This window comes from Rhinatrema bivittatum, chromosome 9 (genome assembly GCF_901001135.1).
Source record: "Rhinatrema bivittatum chromosome 9, aRhiBiv1.1, whole genome shotgun sequence".
Lineage (NCBI taxonomy): Eukaryota > Metazoa > Chordata > Amphibia > Gymnophiona > Rhinatrematidae > Rhinatrema > Rhinatrema bivittatum.
The window spans coordinates 111,001,709-111,022,466 of record NC_042623.1 but is presented as its reverse complement, the minus strand read 5'-3'; the positions used below and the strand labels follow the sequence as shown (position 1 = coordinate 111,022,466).

The following is a 20,758-nucleotide window of genomic DNA, read 5'->3' as shown; positions in this document are numbered from 1 at the left end:
CTACAATGTTCTCCTGGGATTGAATCAGGTGATAGGCATGCACTCATCCTCCATCACTGGTTTCTACATTTTTTTAAGACTCTTTCCAGCTAAGTCAAGGGTAGGGACTGCTCTTGTAAGTGATAAGATACTGCTTTCTGTCCTGGGGGTGTCATAAGAGTAAATAGCCTGGGGCCAAAGGTAGGAATGGCAGAGAACAGTGGGAGATAAAAGAAAAAAAAGCCACATTGAATGATATGGAAATCCTTTGGCTTAGTCTTTAAACTTATTTGGCTTAGAATGAGGTTTTATATTTTTATTTTTTTAAGAATCTACATCCTTCCATTAGGAACTATCCAATTTTTATAAGAACATATATTTAAAAATATTTAGCATTTGAAAAACAATTATATATTAGTGATGAGATAAGCCAGGATATATTATATATCTATATATTGTTGTAGTATATCTGCACGTTTAGGGTAGTAGAAGGACCTCAGTTTTTGGTCTTGTAGCTCACAGCCCAGCCAAGACATATCAATTTACCAATATACCTTACCAATGTACACCTTACTATGCCTTATTGTTTAAGGCACATAAGCATTGTTTTGCAGATATTATATTTATTTATTTATTTATTTATTTATTTATTTATTTATTTAAAAACTCTTCTATACTGTTGTTAAATTAATTCACCATCACAATGGTTTACAGAAAGGCTCAATAAGGAAAAAACTATAATTGGTATAGATTACAAATTATACATGTGCCAACAAAGAACGGTACCATATTTTAATAAGAAAGGACTATGTGTTAATTAGGCTTATATGTTGGTTGAAAAACTGTCAAGCGGTTCAAATCTAGCGTTAATATGCAATTGAAGATATTAGAGGAAAAAAACTGATTACTTGGTGCGTCCTTATCTTTCAACTGTTTTCCTCCTTCTCTTTGTCTTTATAAAAAGCTTGTTTAAAAAGCCAGGTTTTCAGACTAGTTTTAAATCGTTTCAAATTTCTCTGCAGCCTTATTTTGAGTGGCATGGAGTTCCATAGAACAGGTCCAGCCAATGACAGTGATCTCTCCCTTACCTGAGTGAGGCATGCTGATTTAACAGAAGGAATAGTTAGTAGAGCTTTATTAGCAGATCTAAGGTTTCTGTGTGGTACATGTACGCGCAGTGCTGTGTTAAGCCAGTCGGCCTTTTCATCATGGATTAGTTTATGAATTATACACAGTGCTTTGTATTGTATTCTTTGTTCAATTGGAAGCCAGTGTAGTTCAGCAAGTGTACCTGTGATGTGGTCTCTTTTCTTTTTGCTTGTCAAAATTCTAGCAGCAGAATTTTGCAATATTTGGAGTGGTCTAATAGTAACTTGAGGTAGTCCTAATAGCAGAGAGTTACAGTAGTCTGTGCTCGTGAATATCATTGACTGTAGGACTGTGTGAAAATTATTCAGTGTTAGCAGGGGTTTGAGTTTGGCGTAACCTTCTTTTAATTTCTGTGAAATGTGTTGTTTCATGTTAAGCTTATGGTCAATTATTACCCCTAGATTCCGTACTTTTATTGCTAACTCTACAGTTTTATTATTTTTGATTGCGATTGTAGGTTGTGTTGGGTGTATATTTTTTTGTTCTAGGTGTAAGAATTCAGTTTTATCAATGTTTATTACCAGTTCTATTTGATTTAGGAGTTGTTTGATTATTTCAAGATACATATTAGCTGGTTTCATTGTTTCTTCGATTGTGTTTATGATGGGTAACAGTAGTTACCCATCATAGTAGTTACCCATCATCCGCGTATATGTAGTGTATTATGCCAAGTCCAGTGAGTAGGTGACATACTGGGAGGAGGTAAATGTTAAAGAGTTTTGCGGACAGGGCTGAACCCTGTGGGACTCCTGTTTGTAGTTTAACTTTGTCTGATAGTGTGTTTTTGATTTGTACTTGGAAAAATCTGTTGTTTAAGTATGACTCAAACCAGTTTATTGTTTTGTTATTGAGTCCTATTTCCTTTAGTCTATTGATTAGTATTTTGTGATTTACAGTGTCAAATGCTGCAGAGAGATCCAATAGAATCAGAATGTAATGTGTTCCTGTATCAGAGCCTCTTAAGATATTGTCTGATAAAGCTAGTAATAATGTCTCAGTACTGTAGTGTTTGCGGAAACCATGTTGTACAAGATATAATATGTTATTATTTTCTAAGTGGTTTGATACTACTATATGCTGTGAAATACAAATCTAACAAATTTATTATTGTATGCATTATATCAATATTATTGATGCTGGAAATATAACATGTTAAACTAACAAAATAAATATATATAAAATTTTTCAAGACACCTGACATCCATATCTCCTTGTTCTTAAATAGCATACATAGGGGCCTATGTAATACGCTATGGTAGACCTGGCCTGGGTTTTTGTGTGATATTACATGCATTTTCCTGCACTAATTTTATATATATATGTAATAATGCAAATGGCATACATGCTGAAAAAAACAAGGCTGGTTTAGATAAATCCATGCTAATGCTATGCAAAACTATTCATGGCCAATGCAGAGAACCATGTTTGCATTAGTGTGGGGGTTTTTTAAAGTGGGTTTTTTAGTGCCTTGGGTCAGGGCAAGAGTTAAGTTTAAGTGCTTGTCTGGAAGTCGAAGAATTAAGCGGCAGAAGTCAGAAGAAATGTCGAAGATGGAACAAGCACATGTCAGAAATGCTGACCCCGGCTTCACTTTTACCTCACATGTCGCTGCATTATGAAATATGGAGTTGCTGCTGCACCCTTGAACAGATAACTCCTGACATTGTGGCCAGCTGCATCTGGATGACAGTCTCGCAGCTGAGTGGGTAGTGGAAGGCTCTGAGACAGATGTAAACCTTGCCAAATAAGGTCCATCTTTCAAAGTTTCCTTGTGCCCTTTTATAGCTCCTTCCAAATCTCTGCTGTATTTCCCCCACTCACCAGCATCTGCCATTATAGCTCCCACATGGCCAATGACAGATCATGAAGGGTTAGACATTGCTGTATCCAATTTCAGCTCCACTCTCGGACCACTAACTCACTACTGTCTTATGAAAGGGGAAGGCTTTCAACCAAAAATCAATCACAGTTCACTACATTAATGCGGGTTTATGTACGGTTTATTGCATATGGCCTTCAGTGTGCGTTGTAGCGTGCATATCTGCGCGGATATTTGTTTTGCGCAGATTTTCCGCATGTATGCCATTTGCATGTCGTCCCCTTATTACATCCTGTGGAGGTCCTGCTTCTGCTGTGCACGCTAAAAAATATGTGCTGAAAAATAGTTCCAATTTCACCGTGGCTCTTATTACATTGGCCCCATAGGAAATATAAAATTGCAATCTTATTTACATTATAAAACATTATTTTGGAGCCATGTAAGTTGAGGTACTTTTAATAGGAGCAGTTGTATATTTTCATGTCTTGCATTTCTCCTTATCACATGCTGGGTAGAATACGCTTATCTTAACACCCATTTCACAAAAATTCCAACACCTTCAGTGATTAAGAATTGCTAATTGTCTCTAATTAAGGCTAATCTAATGTTGTAAACCTCCTGAGGAACTCTGCAGTTTCCCTCCCCACAACATTCAGTAGATATAAAATCTAAAACCTGTTCAAAGCAGGCGCAAAGTACTCTGGTTAGTCTGGTACAAAGCAACTGAATTCCCCACCTACACACATAAATTTGCTTGCAAAAGCGCAAGTACGAACATACCCATGGGCCTGCAAGCACCACATTTAGGGGCTGATGCTATAAAAAAAACACGGAAAGCAGGCACTGAAAAGGCAGCGCCCACTTTCTTAACGCGTGCATGGCGCCTGCAAGGGGGGGGGGGCCATGCAATAAACAAATTAAGGGGCCACGCTAACACGACCCCGCGGTTACCGGCGGTCTGCCGGTTATGAACATCGACGCCGATAAACTTGGCATCAGTTTTCATAACGCAGCCCGCCAGTCTTCAATGTGGCCGGCTGAGATTTTTTTTTTTTAATTTTTAAAGAAATACAGAAAAGCAGTTTTTTCTGCTTTTCTGTACTTCTTTTCAATGTGCTCAGGCAGGCTCCAGGCAGGCGTTAATAGCTGAGCGATAAATGTGCATCTGGGACGCACATTTATTTTTTTGCATTGGAGTGAATGAGTAATAGCCTCATTCACATGCATTTGCATGTGATGAGCGCAATCTCATTCACTCCGAGTTGGATGCGCGTTAAATAGGCACTGATCCCCCTATTGGATATAACCTCCGACTGCGGGTTATACAGTGCACTCAGCTGAATGCATTGTATTGCATCGGCCCCTCACTTTAAAAATTGTCTGCTTGATAGATATAAGAACATACAAAAACTCCAGTTTTCTCCAGAGCCAATATAACAGCGAAAATTCTACTTTAGCATATTATTTTGAAACATCAACATAACGCAAATATCATATTTCTTACTTCCCAGTCTTTTGGTTAACATCCAAGAGGTAGATTTTCAAAGGGGTACGCGCATACCTCCCGAAAACCTACCCCAAACCCCCCCTGCGCACGCCAAGCCTATTTTGCATAGGCTCGGCAAGGCGTGCAAGCCCCGGGATGCGCGTAAGTCCTGGGGCTTGCAAGGAGGGGCATGTCGGGGGGCATGCCACGAGTGACGCGGCGTTTCGGGGGCGGGCCGCAAGTGCATTTCGGGGGTGGCGCCGCGGGTGTGGTTTTGGCCCGGGGGCATTCGGGGGCATGGCCACGGCCTCCGGACCAGCCCCCGGACCAGAACTTGGAGCGCGGCAGCCGGCCCGGCGTGCGCAAAGTTACGCCTGCTTCCGACGGTTGGCCCCTGTGACATAGTGAGGGCAAAGGTAGCGCCGGCGCCATTTTGAATACTGGCAATACGGCCCGAGTGCAGGAGGTCGCTCCCGGACCCCTGCTGGACTTTTGGCAAGTCTTGTGGGGGTCAGGAGGCCCCCCCAAGCTGGCCGAAAGTCTCTGGGGGTCCAGCAGGGTTCCGGGAGCGATCTCCTGCACTCAGGCCATATTGCCAATATTCAAAATGGCGCCGGCGCTACCTTTGCCCTATCACAGGGTAAGGGCAAAGGGCCATCGGCACCATTTTTATTAACGCAGCCGATGGCCCTAGAGCGGAAGATCGCGCCCCTGCTGGACCACCAGGTAATTTTAAAAGGTTTTGGGGGGGGTCAAGGGGGTCATTTTAAAGGGTCAGGTGGGGTTTTTTTTTATCGGGCCATCGGCACCATTTATATTAGTGGCAGCCAAAATGGCGCCGATGGCCCGAGAGCGGGAGATCGCACTGGGACCCCCCCACTGGACCACCAGGTAATTTAAAACATTTTGGGGGGGTTCGGGAGGGTGGGGGATTTGTTTTAAAGGGTCGGGTGGGTTTAGGGGTTGTTTTGGTGTGCCGGTTTTCCCGCCCTCCCCCTTCCCCCGATTTACGATTTTTCACGATAAATCGGGGGAATTTCTATTGTATCATGACTCTGACGATTTTTGACGATTTAAAAAATATCTGATGTTTTTTTTAAATCATCAAAAAACGATTCACATCCCTAGGAATCATACATTACATTTATGCTGACGATATTCAACTAATTCTACCTGTAGATGACACATTAGAGAAAACATTAAACCTAGCTAACATGTACCTAAGCATTATAAGACAACTACTAAACCAAATGGAACTTGTAATTAATATCGATAAAACAGAATTTCTACACCTAGAACGGAAAAATACTGAAATCAGCCAAACTTCAATAATCCTCAAAGACAACTAGAAAATTGAAATTGCTGAAAAAGTACGAAACCTTGGAATAATAATGGACCCTGAAATCAATCTAAAACAGCACATATCACTAAAAATAAAGGAAGGTTATGCAAAACTCATGGTACTCAGAAAACTAAAACCACTACTAACTCAAACTGACTTCCGAACAATTCTACAGGCACTAATTTTCTCCAGCTCGGACTACTGTAATGCTCTTCTACTAGGACTACCAAATACAACATTAAGACCACTCCAAATACTTAAGAACACAGCAGCTAGAATACGAACTGGAAAAAAGAGGAGGGACCATAGAACTGAAACCCTGGCCGAACTACATTGGTTACCTATTGAACACAGAATTAAATACAAAACCCTATGTACCATTCACAAACTAATACATGATGAGAAATCAGACTGGCTAAACACAGCATTACAGGTACACGTCCCACACAGAAACCTTCGATCGGCAAATAAAGCACTCTTAACCATTCCTTCAGTAAAAACAGCAAGACTAACCCAAGTGAGAGAAAGGGCCTTATCATTAGCAGGACCCACAATTTGGAACACTATGCCTCTAGAGATCAGATTACAAAGTGATCTCAAAACATTTAAGAAAAGTTTAAAAACATGGCTTTTTAAACAAGTATTTTATAAAGAGACGGGAGAATAGGAAATATTCAGGAATAGGCAGAAGAGCACCGACACACAGTACTTAGGAATGTGCAGTAGAGTAGTCTAAGAACTCTACATCACTATAAGCATAATTTTAACACTATCTATACTAAATTTTAACCGTGAAAAGTACCTTTGGTACAATCGGTCAGGACCTACTTCTCTAAACAATTGATTATCTTTAACAAGCCGTAAAGCCCGTTAAAACGGGCTACATCCCTCTGTCTCTCACCTCCCCCTCATTCTCTCTCCCCTCACTCTTCACCACCCCTCTCCCCCACCCACTCCTCTCCACCCTCCCTCTCCTCTCACTCAGTCCCCCCTCTCCCTCACTCCCTCCCACTCAGTCCCCCCTCTCCCTCCCTCCCACTCACTCAGTCCCCCTCTCCCTCCCTCCCTCCCTCCCTTCACCCACCTCCATTTCCTCCCGGCGCCGTAAGCGCGACTTCCCGCAACCCTCACCCGGCTCCATTCACTCCTCCCTTTCCTGCCGGCAGATCTCGGTGGGGGGGGGCGCGGGAGTGACACCCCCCCCCCCCCGAGATCTGCCGGCAGATCTCGGTGGGGGGGGGCGCGGGAGTGACACCCCCCCCCCCCCGAGATCTGCCGGCAGATCTGGGGAGGAGAAGCAGCGGCACCGCGCGCGCGCGGTGCCGCTGCTTCTCCTCCCGCTCCTGCGGCCCCACCGCCATTTTTTTTTCTGATCGACATCCTTGCCCGCACATGCGCAGTAGAGCTGCGCTCTACTGCGCATTTGCGGGCCGTCGGTCACAGGCCATTTATAAGGTAGATGGTATATTGTAACTGAACCTTTGGCGGCACCTGTTAGAATGTACTATAGTACACTTTTACCTACATTAATTATGTGCCTACATGTAAACCGTTGCAATGGTATAGAAAAGATTTTAAATAAATAAATAAATAAATAAATAAATAAACTTGCACCAATCTTTTCTGCAAGTCAATCTGCAAATAATTCTTTCAGGTATTCGAAAAGTCAAAAATAATGATGCCTCCTGCACATATGTAGAGCTGAAAGCGGCAGTACCATATTTACCATACAAATCCTTATAACCGTACCTTCAATTTCACTGCACCTTGGTAAACAATACCAGGATTTCTGGAACTCTAGCAAGAAAAATAGCAGCTAAAGTGATTTAAACTATAATCTCTCCTTTATTTTGAAAGTGGTTGGTTATTTTATATTATCAATACAATAAAGAACAACCATAACTAATTGGATTATTATCCAGAAACAAGCATTGAATCAATTATGGCCTTAGTTCAACATGCAAGCTTTCTGAATACTGAAGGGTTTAGCAGGGATGTCTGTTCTGCTTTGTGAAAACATTGCATTCAGATTTACGCTGACCTAATTCTTTAATCTTATGAATAGCATAGCATGTTGGTTGTACACTCTAATGACAGATATTAATGTGTTATATCCCAGTTTGTAAGTCAGTGACAATGTGCCCTCTCAGAATATACTGCACCTGCTTTTTATATGTGGTCTTCTGCAATATTACTGCTCAAGGAATGACATGAAGGTGGTCAGGTGTTCAGTACACCAGCACGCTGTGTCTTGTAAATGAAGGAGCTATAAACTGCAGACTAGTGTTATATATTCTTAGTTTGCTGTTCAAATCATGACACCTAGGCTGTTTCTCAATCTCATACATGATATAAGTGGAGCTCTGGCCAGATCACCACGGTTACCACCAGGTAAAACTGAAATCAGGTTTGCTAAGCATACAATTGTGTAAGTCAGATTCAGGAGAAAATAGGTTAGTTTAGAAAAGCAAATACAACAGCTAATTAGTAAATAGTTCAAACTTGGTAGTTTAGGAGGCACTAATAAGGTTGATATTAAAAAACAACTAAGACCCTACATTCAAGTACCTAAGCCCAAGATTCATCAAACTATCACATGCAATAGTTAGTAGGGATGTGAATCGTGTGCCCTATCGTCTTAACGATCGAAATCGTTTGTCAGGAGAAGAAAATCGTGTTTGGCACGATTTTTTAGTTAAAAAATCGTTAAAAATCATTTTTTCTGATTAGTGCACACTAACTCCCAGTTAGTGCGCACTAACTGAAAATGATACAATTTGACACTTTTCAGGTCAGTTAAGGTCAGTTTAGGAATGAATATGTATTCCTATTGGCTGCCCTCTTATTTATTCATGTTACCAAGGTTCCCACTGACAGTATATGGGGGATGGGAAATGGAAACAGTTGGTAGCATGACAAAAAAAGTAATGTGATCAGTCAATGTGACTAGAACTTGTGCCCTAACCCTGATACCAGGGGTGTTGTGATCTTCCTGCACACAGTGCCCTAACCCTGGCACCAGGGGTGTTGTGATCTTCATGTACACAGTGCCCTATCCCTATTAATACCAGGAGTGTTGTGATCTTCCTGCACACAGTGCCCTAACCCTGGCACCAGGGGGGTTGTGATCTTCATGTACACAGTGCCCTATCCCTATTAATACCAGGAGTGTTGTGATCTTCCTGCACACAGTGCCCTATCCCTATTAATACCAGGAGTGTTGTGATCTTCCTGCACACAGTGCCCTAACCCTGACACCAGGGGTGTTGTGATCTTCCTGCACACAGTGCCCTAACCCTGGCACCAGGGGTGTTGTGATCTTCATGTACACAGTGCCCTATCCCTATTAATACCAGGAGTGTTGTGATCTTCCTGCACACAGTGCCCTAACCCTGGCACCAGGGGTGTTGTGATCTTCATGTACACAGTGCCCTATCCCTATTAATACCAGGAGTGTTGTGATATTCCTGCACACAGTGCCCTAACCCTGACACCAGGGGTGTTGTAATCTTCCTGCACACAGTGCCCTATCCCTATTAATACCAGGAGTGTTGTGATCTTCCTGCACACAGTGCCCTATCCTATTAATACCAGGAGTGTTGTGATCTTCCTGCACACAGTGCACTAACCTTGACACCAGGGGTGTTGTGATCTTCCTGCATGCAGTGCCCTATCCCGCCTGCATTACTAGTGAGAGGCTGGCTTCACAGACAGGGGGGGGGGCTTCCTGACCCTCACTCCTCCCCTCCCCCATGTCCCAGCCAGTGAATGGTGTGTGGGTGAGGGGGGGGGGAGGATGGTGAGGCTGAAACAGCTCCTTCCCTGCATTACTAGTGAGAGGCTGGCTTCACAGACAGGGGGGAGCTGCCTGACCCTCACTCCTCCCCTCCCCCATGTCTCAGCCAGTCGCACATGCTCAGTGCTGTTCCCCCTCACCAAGCTGGAGTCGATGTGTGCAGGAAAGGAGACCTGCCTTTTCCCCAGCTGGAGTCAATGTGCTGTAAAGGAGACCTGCCTTTTCCCCAAGCTGGAGTCAATGTGTGCAGGAAAGGAGACCTGCCTTTTCCCCAGCTGGAGTCAGTGTGTGCAGTAAAGGAGATCTGCCTTGTCCACAAGCTGGAGTCAATGTGTGCAGGAAAGGAGACCTGCCTTTTCCCCAAGCTGGAGTCAATGAGCTGTAAAGGAGACCTGTCTTATCCCCAGGCTGGAGTCAGTGTGTGCAGAAAAGGTGACCTGCCTTTTCCCCAAGCTGGAATCAATGTGTGCAGTAAAGGAGGACCTGCCTTTTCCACAAGCTGGAGTCAATGTGTGGAGTAAAGGAGACCTGCCTTTTCCACATGCTGGAGTCAATGTGTGCAGTAAAGGAGATTTGCCTTTTCCATAGCTGGAGTCAGTGTGTGCAGTAAAGGAGACCTGCCTTGTCCCCAAGCTGGAGTCAATGTGTTGTAAAGGAGACCTGCCTTTTCCCCAAGCTGGAGTCAATGTGTGCAGGAAAGGAGACCTGCCTTGTACTCAAGCTGGAGTCAATGGGTGCAGTAAAGGAGACCTGCCTTGTCCCCAAGCTGGAGTCAGTGTGCTGTAAAGGAGACCTGCCTTTTCCACAAGCTGGAGTCAATGTGTGCAGTAAAGGAGGACCTGCCTTTTCCACAAGCTGGAGTCAATGTGTGGAGTAAAGGAGACCTGCCTTTTCCACATGCTGGAGTCAATGTGTGCAGTAAAGGAGATTTGCCTTTTTTACAGCTGGAGTCAGTGTGTGCAGTAAAGGAGACCTGCCTTGTCCCCAAGCTGGAGTCAGTGTGTGCAGTAAAGGAGATCTACCTTGTCCCCAAGCTGGAGTCAATGTGCTGTAAAGGAGACCTGCCTTTTCCCCAAGCTGGAGTCAATGTGTGCAGGAAAGGAGACCTGCCTTGTACCCAAGCTGGAGTCAATGGGTGCAGTAAAGGAGACCTGCCTTGTCCCCAAGCTGGAGTCAGTGTGCTGTAAAGGAGACCTGCCTTTTCCACAAGCTGGAGTCAATGTGTGCAGTAAAGGAGACCTGCCTTATCCCCAAGCTGGAGTCAATGTGTGCAGTAAAGGAGACCTGCCTTGTCCCCAAGCTGGAGTCAATGTGTGCACAGGAAGCAATGATGTGACTGCTGGAGTGGTGCACTGCCTGCCTACCTAGGCTTGAATATATTAATGCTGCAGTACTAATAAAAATAAATTATAATTCTGCTAAAATGCCACTAGCCTCACCAGTGACACTAGGCTAGTAGTGTCACTGGTGAGGCTAGTGGCAAACAAGTTCTAGTCACATGAGTGATGATCATCACATTACTTTTTTTGTCAAGCTTCCAACTGTTTCCATTTCACATCCCCCCAAGCATTACCTCAGTGGGAACCTTGGTAACATCAATAGATAAGAGCACAGCCAGCCAATAGGAATACATATTCATTCCTAAGTGACCTTTACTGACCTGGGAAGTGTCAACAATTTGTATCATTTTCTGTTGGTGTTCGTGAGTTTCCAGTTCCATTTCCCATCCCCCCAACCATCACCTCAGTGGGAACCTTGGTAACATTAATAGATAAGAGGGCAGCCAGCCAATAGGAATACATATTCATTCCTAACTGACCTTCACTGACCTGGAAAGTGTCAATTTGTATCATTTTCTGTTAGTGCGCACTAACACGATTTAACGAATTTTAACGATAAATCGTTAGAATTTCTATTGTATTGTGTTCTATAACGATTTAAGACGATATTAAAATTATCGGACGATAATTTTAATCGTTGAAAAATGATTCACATCCCTAATAGTTAGAGGGGTGTGTCTATTTATTGCAAAGTGTGCTATCTTAATGCTTTGCATAGGTATTACTGGGGAGAGAGAGAGAGAGAGAGAGAGAGAGAGAGAGAGAGAGAGAGAGAGAGAGAGAGAGAGAGAGAGACTGACTAGCTATAAGGTGTTTATAGTAGTTAGGTATTTATACTTCTATATGAGGCCCACCTAGTAACTCGAGGTGAGGTTTAGGTAGTAGTGTAGGGGTTAGGGGTCACTTTGACATTCAGAGTGAGATGTATGAACAGAACAGTACGCTCTTGTAAAGATTTGATGTCCTTCGGAGTGAGGAAACTTACACAAAGATGAGATTTGTACAATGTTTTCTCAACCTAGCTTGATGAACTCTGTATCTGGGTAATATCAAGCTAGGTTGCGAGAACATTGAACAAATCTCGTCTTTGTGTGAATAGCAGCTAAAGTGATTTATACTAATTTCTACTTTATTTTGAAAGTGGTTAGAAAGTAGGTTGGTTATTTTATATTATCAACCCTAAGTTATAAGCTTAGGGTAGAAAATCAGAGCTAAGCTCCTTTTTTACTTGACCTAAAGCCATCCTAATAATTGACTAATTTTCAGGACCTTACATTTAGAGTTCTGATGAAACTATGCACCTAAATCTAGGAATTCTGCCCTAGTCAGTTTTCAAAGGGGCCCTTTCCAGATCATTTATAAATGTATTAAAAAGCACCAGTCCAAGAACAGATCACTGAGGTACTCCATTGTTTACCTTTTTTCACTGTGAAAACTGACCATTTAATCCTACTCTATTTCCTGTCTTTTAACCAGCTTGTATTTCAGAAAAGGACATCGTCTCCTAACTCCTAACTTTTTAGTTTTCTTGGAAGCTTCTCATGTCGAACTTTGTTGAACGCCTTCTGAAAATCCAGATTCACCACATCTGCTGGTTCACCTTTAGCCACATGTTTATTCACCCCTTCAAAAAAATGTAGGAGTTTTGAGAGGCAAGACTTCCCTCGGGTAAATCCATGTTGGCTATGTCCCATCAAACCATGTCCATCTAAATGTTTGTGATTTTATTTTTTATATCAGTTTCCAAAATGTTTCCAGGGACTGAAGTCAGGCTTACCAGTCTATAGTTTCCCGGATCACCCCTGGATCCCTTTTTAAATATAGGGGTTACATTGGCCATCTTCCAATCTTCAGGTACATTGGATAATTTTAATGATAGATTACAAATTAATTGAAATAGGTCTGAAATTTCATTTTGTAGTTCTTTCAGATCCAGGTGATTTAAATTCTTCAGTTTGTCAATCAGGCCTACCACATCTTCCAGGTTCATCGTGATTTGGTTAAGTTGATCTGAATCATTACCCATGAAAACCTTCTCCAGAACACCAAAGCAATCATTTATTCTTTCCACAATGGCCTTATCTTCTCTAAGTGTCCCTTTAACCCCTTGATCGTCCAACTGACTTCCTCGCAGGCTTTTTGCTTTGGATATATTTTTTAAAGTTTTTATTGTGAGTTTTTGCCTCTGTGGCCAACATCTTTTCAAATTCTCTCCTAGCCTCTCTTATGAATGTCTTACATTTAACTTGCCAATGTTTTTGCTTTATCCTATTTTCTTTTGATGGATCTTTCTTCTAATTTTTGAATGAAGACCTTTTGGATAAAATAGCCTCTTTCACTTTACCTTTTAACCATGCCGCTAATTGATTTGCCTCCCTTCCACCTCCCTCCTCTTCTCCTCCCTTCTGCCTCTCCTCTCCTCTCTCTCCCTGCCTCTCACTCTCCATATTCCTGAACACCACCACACCTCACCACTCCTCCGCCTCACCACAATGCCTCAGTACTCCTAAATTCTCCTCCTCACCACCACACCTCACCATTCCTCCTCTGCCTCTCCCAAATACAAAGACAGGCAGACAAACAGGACAAACTAACAAAAACTTTCACAAACACTGATCAAGACAATAAACCATGGAAAGGGAAACAGGTGAGAAACAAGGCACAAGGCTCTGTACTCAGAAATTGCAAAATACATCCAACTACCAACTTCCATAAAGTCACCGACTCTCCTCTCCTCTCTCCAAACACCTGACACATCCTGAAAAAGGCAGCTGCAGAAAGCTGATATATATATATAATAGAAAAATAACATGCCGCACAGTTATTTACACTTGCTGCGTTAAAAGACGCATAACGTGCTGAAGCAATGTGTGACGCGATAATGCAACATGCTACGTGTAAATTGCCTATGCAATGTGTTAGACAGGAAATTAGCCTAACCATGCCCTTTATTATTGTGGGTGCTATTTTTGCTATCTTTATAGCAATTTGATGAATCTAGGCCTTAGTCAGATATATGTGATATGCAACCATTGTAATAGCACAGCAAAGGCATAAATGCCGGGCCCAGTTCGTGGTAGAAGGTTAATGTGATCCACGAGAAGGATTTTCTATAAAGTAAGCCACAGGAGCAGGGGCAGGGGCAGAGAAGGAAAAGAGTTGGGGTGGGCAGTTGGGGGGTTTCTGGAGATCATGAATTTAAAAAAAAAAATGGGGGGAGTGGGAACAGGAGATGGGGAGAGGGGACTCCTGGGCCAAATCATTATTTTTGCAGATTTAAATGGGCTGCTTTGGGGATGGGGGTGTCAAGTGTGGCCCTGTAGGGCCTTTGGATCTCAGCTGAAAGTGAGGCGGGGGGGGGGGGGCAGTTTGGGCCTGTAGGTCCTCAATGTATGTGTGTAAAGGTATTTGACTATTCAAAGCCGCATAACTATGTACATGACTGGAAATATTCAAGAGAGTTTCTGGGTATGTTTAAAATTATCCTGCTATGGTTAGTCAGATAACTTTAATTGGGGATATTCAGTGATATGTTTATTCCACTGAATATCCAGGGCAAATTATCTGGCTAACTTTAGCTAGATAACTTGTTCACTAAATGACCAACTGAATATTGGCCTCTCTATGTTCAATCAAATATGTTTTAGATTGAGAGAAGCAAAGGACTTTGCTTCTCTCAGTCTAAAACATCAACTCAATCTTCATCAACTTTAAATGATTACTACGTATCCATAAATTAATCTTGTAAAGAACCTCTTTGGGAAAAGCAAAAGTAGCCAAAACATTGTCATTAATAGGAAAGAGTAACTGTACATCATCAGCATACATTCTGAATTGAATGCCCAAGGAGCCTAGTAAGAAACATAGTAAATACATATAAATGTTGAAAAGTTCGGTGGCTAAAAACCGAGCCTTGAGGAAACCTAGAAAGCATTACAAACCAATCAGACATAATACCATTGACAAGGGCTTACTGAGAACGAGAGTCTAGATAAGAAAAAAACCAAGATAACACTTTACCTTGAAAACCTAGTTCCTGCAGACGGGACAAAATTATTTCATAAGAAATGGTATTGAATGCTGAAGTAACATTCAGAAAAATAGCAAGAACAGCATTCCCAGAATAGAATTGATGTAACAGGTAATTAGTAATTAAGAGAAGCAGTGTCTCAGTACCACGTAGCTTGCAAAACCCTCCCTGAAAATGGTTAAACACATGATTATCATCATCTAAGAATTTCTCCAAATGCTGATACACCACCTTCTCCAGTAACTTACCCAAAGTAAATAAATTAAAAACAGACCTAAAACTAACGGGATCCTGCAGGAATAACTGATCTTTCTTGTAGCCCGGATGCACAACTGCTTTTTTAAATAAAGAAGTGTGGCTTCAGAGAGAGACAAATTAATAAAGGACGTAATTACCTTCATGAAATCTGCACATAAAATATATAAAAGTGAGAATGAACAAGGAACTAATATTCAATGAGGATTTTTTTTAAATGACAAAGAACATTTTCAACCAGAGAATCTCCAAATGAAGTGAATTCAGACCAAATCACAGATGAGAAAGGATAAGCTATTCCCATAGTTAGATCTCTTTTTAAAGAGCTGCCAGCTATAAACCCATCCTGAGTTTTGAGCTCATCAGCCACTTTTACAGCGTTAGTAATATTATGATTCACAAATGCTTTTGCACTAAAACTAGGTTTCTTGCTATCATTAATGGGATCATTAATCAGGAGCTTCAGAATATCAAACAAATCCTTAAGTCTATTTAAAGGCCCTTTTAAATGCTCAATAAAGAATTGTTTCCTTTATGCTGTCTATAGGTTGCTCTACAATTTTGAAAAATTGAAAACAATACCAGAGATGGAGGCTTTCTTCCACCTGTGCTCAGCTTGATGCATCAAGCGCTTACTGTCAACAAATGCAGAATCAAAGCAAGGAACCCTGGGATGCTTATATCATAACCCCTTTGTCTTTAATACTCATCAAAATATCATTAAAAGAATTAGTAAACCACTCAACAGAGGAATCATTCACGTTCTTTTGGACCTGGAGCCATTCTGATTTAAAACCACCGGGGTTGATGGGACCAGCCACTACTTTTGTAAATGACCCCTTATCAGTGTTCTCAGCTCCATTCTGACCCGTCCCTCATGGTCCGCGACCAGCCATTTGAGTTGAGTAGGGCACGTAGTGGCCCAGTGGTCTGCGACCACCCCCGCTGGGGTGTGTAAGGCGCTGGTGGGTCCTTCCATCCGATGGTGCCATAGAGTCATCTCTTCCCTTGTCTGACCTACCTTGTTTTTGATGTCCGATATCTGCCTTGCCTTGATGTCCTTAGCTTGATGCCTTCTCGTGTGGTCGTATGGATGTTATAGAACACCGCACATACTTTTACCCACATTGAAAGTAGGCAAATTTCAGAAAGATGAGTTATGTAGATAAAAATCACTTTTCTCACAGTAATTGGCTTTCAAAATTACCCTCATGATCTTTACATATAAATGTTCCCCTCTATCAAAGCAGAAACAAGCCACCTCATATTGTAACACAGGGGTGGGCCACACAAAAGGTGAGCTCTAGAGTAAAAAGAGAAAAATAAAACAAATTCCCATACCTATTGCTGTTGAGCCTACACTCAACCTCCCCAAGATAGTAATATGCCATCTACTTCTAAGGAAGACAGAACTGAAAGCAAAGCAGAGTGAGGGTTAATTTTCCTCTTCACACCAGACACAGTATAATGTTATCTTATTCCTATCATGGCAGCTGCACGTCTTATTTTTTAGTGTCCAAAGCAAAACATCTTTCTATTATAATCAGTTTTTGCAATTGTCTGAAAATCCCCTTGAAGATACTGTACTTAGGATTTATTCTGGAAAAATCTGATGCTTCTTTCAGACTTTTATGACTTTTAAATATATCTGCTTTTGAGCTTCATAATAAGGCCTCCTTAGTGGCATTTCAATTCAAGCCTTAAAGAAAATAGTAGAATGATGGGAATTGCAATCTTTAGGGGTGTGCATTCGGTCCCTACGTATTGGCAATCCGCAACAGATGTTGCCATATTCATTGTATTCGTGGGGAAGCGAAACGTATCACGATTCCCCACGAATACACGAATTTTCGCCGAATTATTCAGCCGCTTAAATAAATCAATTTAAACAAACCCCCCACCCTCCTGACCCCCCCAAGACTGACCAAAACTCCCTAGAGGTCCAGAGGGGGGTCCGGGAGCCATCCCCTGCACTCTCACACCCTCGGTGCCGGTTTCATAATGGCGCCGATAGCCTTTGACCTACTATGTCACAGGGGCTACCGGTGCCATTGGTCAGCCCCTGTCACATGGCCATTGGCGCCATCTTGTGCTCCTACCATGTGACAGGGGCTGACCAATGGCACCGGTAGCCTCTGTGACATAGTATGGGCAAAGGCTATCGGCGCCATTTTGATTACTGGCAGCCGATGGCCTGAGGGCAGGAGATCGCTCCGGGACCCTCGTTGGACCCCCAGGGACTTTTGGCCAGCTTGGGGGGCCTCCTGACCCCCACAAGACTTGCCAAAAGTCCAGCGGGGGTCTGGGAGCAACCTCCTGCACTCCGGCCATCGGATGCAGTACTCAAAATGGCGCCGATCGCCTTTACCCTCACTATGTCACAGGGGCCGACCGTCGGTCCCTGTGACGTAGTGAGGGCAAAGGCGATCGGCACCATTTTGAGTACTGGCATCCGACGGTCGGCCCCTGTGACATAGTGAGGGCAAAGGCAATCGGTGCCATTTTGAATACTGGCAGCCAATTGCCTTTGCCCTCACTATGTCACAGGGGCTGACTGTCAGTCCCTGTGACATAGTGAGGGCAAAGGCGATCGGTGCCATTTTGAGTACTGGCATCCGACGGCTGGAGTGCAGGAGGTCGCTCCCGGACCCCCGCTGGACTTTTGGCAAGTCTTGTGGGGGTCAGGAGGCCCCCCAAGCTGGCCAAAAGTCCCTGGGGGTCCAACGGGGGTCCCGGAGTGATCTCCTGCCCTCGGGCCATCGGCTGCCAGTAATCAAAATGGCGCCGATAGCCTTTGCCCATGCTATGTCACAGGGGCTACCTGTGCCTTTGGTCAGCCCCTGTCACATGGTAGGAGCACAAGATGGTGCAGATGGCCACGTGACAGGGGCTGACCAATGGCACCGGTAGCCCCTGTGACATAGTAGGTGAAAGGCTATCGGCGCCATGATGAAACCGGCACCGAGGGTGTGAGAGTGCAGGGGATGGCTCTCAGACCCCCCGCTGGACCAACAGGGACTTTTAGTAAGTCTTGGGGGGGTCAGGAGGGTGGGGGGGTTGTAGTTAATTTTAATTTTAGCTGTGACACGAATAGAAATTTCTGTATTAATGCATCGGGGCGCCATACAACAGAATGCAACGTATCTGCTCCCCGACGAATCCGAATCCCAAATGCAACATATGGCATCCTTCTGCACATCCCTAGCAATCTTTCTCTTTACAGGTTATAAAATAAATAAATAAACATCACTGGTTAAGGATAATATTGTTCTTAAAAGGTAGCAAGGTTCTTTGGAAAATTGTTTGCAAGTAAAAAGTTTAAGAGCAGCTAATTTTCCTTGAATTCCTTCCAATAGCAAAATTTTTTAAGAAGCGCATGCTGGAATGCCTTGGGATTCCATCTGCAGGTCTGTCACCGCTGATCTATTCATTTATTTATTTATTTACACGTTTTTCTATATCGCCTATAGCAGAAACTTCAGTTCTAGGTGGTGTACAGCAAATATGCAAACAGTACATAATCATAATAAACATCTACAATACAATATGACAGAAAGACAACATATATGAAAAACACATCAATAGAAGTTCAGGAAAAAGCTAGATGGAAAAACAAATGCGCTTTCAACTTTTTTCTAATAGATTTGTAATCAGAAAGCATCCTTAGGTCCAAAGGTAGCTCATTTCACAATGTGGATCCGGAGACAGCAAAAGCTCTAGAACAGGTAAACTGAAGATGATAAATTTTTGTTGTGGGAGCGCTAGGGAGCGATCCCAATTCCGGGGAGGTTAGTGTGCCTTTGAACCATGGCGCCACTGTAGAGGAGCTCTGAGGAAGCGCCGAGGCAGGCAAGATGTGTCCAAGCATGGGCAGATGGGCTGAAGACTGGGAGCCCTAACCTCTGTCGAACCTGAACGCACCAGGAGAGACCCAGCTACACAATGCTGGTCTCTGGGGTAGCCCTCCAGCCACTCAATAGCCCTTTCGGACCTGCCGCTTGGGAACGGCAGATGTGACAGGATGGACAGAGGTCGAGGACAGGTGATGGTATTGGAACAAGATGAAGACACTTGAAGACATGGTCGGATGAAGGCACTTGGAGACATGGTCAGGACGAGAACACTAGGCGAGTGGGCAAGGCTAAGGCTTCAGGATGAAGAGAGGATCTGGGTGGCTCACAAGGCAAGGTCCAGCCAGAAGAGGCTTCAGTGACCCAGTGTGACCAGCGCCCTGGCAGGTCCACTGGAAGCAGGGTCCACTGGATGGGCTAAGGCTGTCCCCCGGAACCTGGAACATCTGCTCAAGGACAGGCGAAGGGAACTAGGTGGACAAAGACTCTTGGTGAGTGGAAAGATGACAGCAAGGTTAAAAGTCAGGATGAAATGGAATCCAGTGACACTCATAGCAGGTTCTGGCTGGAGTAAATGCTTCAGTGACCCAGCGTGACTGGTGCCCTGGCAGGTCCACTGGAAGCAGGATCCACTGAAGGGAGGCTAGGGTGGACCCGGAACCAAGGACATCCAAGGACAAGGCTTCCAAAGAGAGGAGCCGGAAGGAATGGGTGCCAGGAGACAGAACATCTGAAGATGAAGACATCAGGATCATCTAAAGATGAGGACATCTGGGACATCTGAAGACGAGGACATCTAGGACATCTGAAGATGAGGACATCAGGGGCATCTGAAAACGAAGACATCTAGGACATCTGAAGACGAGGACATCTAGGACATCAGAAGATGAGGTCAACAAGGACATCTAAGGGTGAAGACATCAGGGACATCTGAAGACGAGGATATGGTCCGATGAGAGACCAGGAACCATGGATGAAGACAGGACAAGGACCAGGAACCACAGAAGAAGACAAGGGAATTCCCATGAAGAGCAGAGTGCCTTGAAGAAGCTAGAGACAAAGAGAAGTTCAGGAATGGGCTGGCTCCTTGTGAAGGCGCTGAAGGACTGGCGAAGGGCCCTTTTATAGGGCTAAAGAGGAGACACCCTGATGACATCATCAAGAAGGGCCGCGAGGCTACTCCCACCGCGGGCCCTTTAAAAAGCAGAGAGAGGCATGGCCGCACGCCTAGGAGGCAGGACCATGGACAGCGGCATCCATGCCATGAAGAGGAAGCAGAAGTGGCACTAGGCCACAAAGCCAGGTCCCAGCATCGGCGGGGGCTTCTGGGCCATGGAGAGGAGGCTGGAGGTGGCATAGGCCGCGAAGCAAGTCCTGGCGACAGTGGCTCCATGCCACAGAAAGAATGACGGTGCGGCTCCCTGCCACCACACCACAGGAGATGATATTGGCAGCCTACGAGCCGCAGAAGCAGAACGGCAGCGTCTCTGACCACCGCGGAACCCGGACGGCGGCCACCAGACCACGAGAGATGGCATCAGGGGCAGGCTGGTGAAGGTAAGAGGCTGCTCGCAGCTAGGCCCGTGAGCAGCATCACAACAATTTTAGCAGTAAGAATAGAAAGTAAACTCTTATCGGCCAAGTACAAGGCCTGTGATGGAGTGTACCTAATGATTTCATTAACCAAAGAAACAGGCGAAGCAGAATAAAG

The 20,758-nt window shown here is 43.9% G+C and overlaps 1 protein-coding gene across 2 annotated transcripts in view; it reads left to right on the top strand.

The window, feature by feature from the left end:
* The window catches only part of NELL2 (neural EGFL like 2), a 537,087-nt gene that overhangs the window by 206,182 nt on the left and 310,147 nt on the right, over positions 1 to 20,758 (top strand). The window lies entirely within an intron of this gene.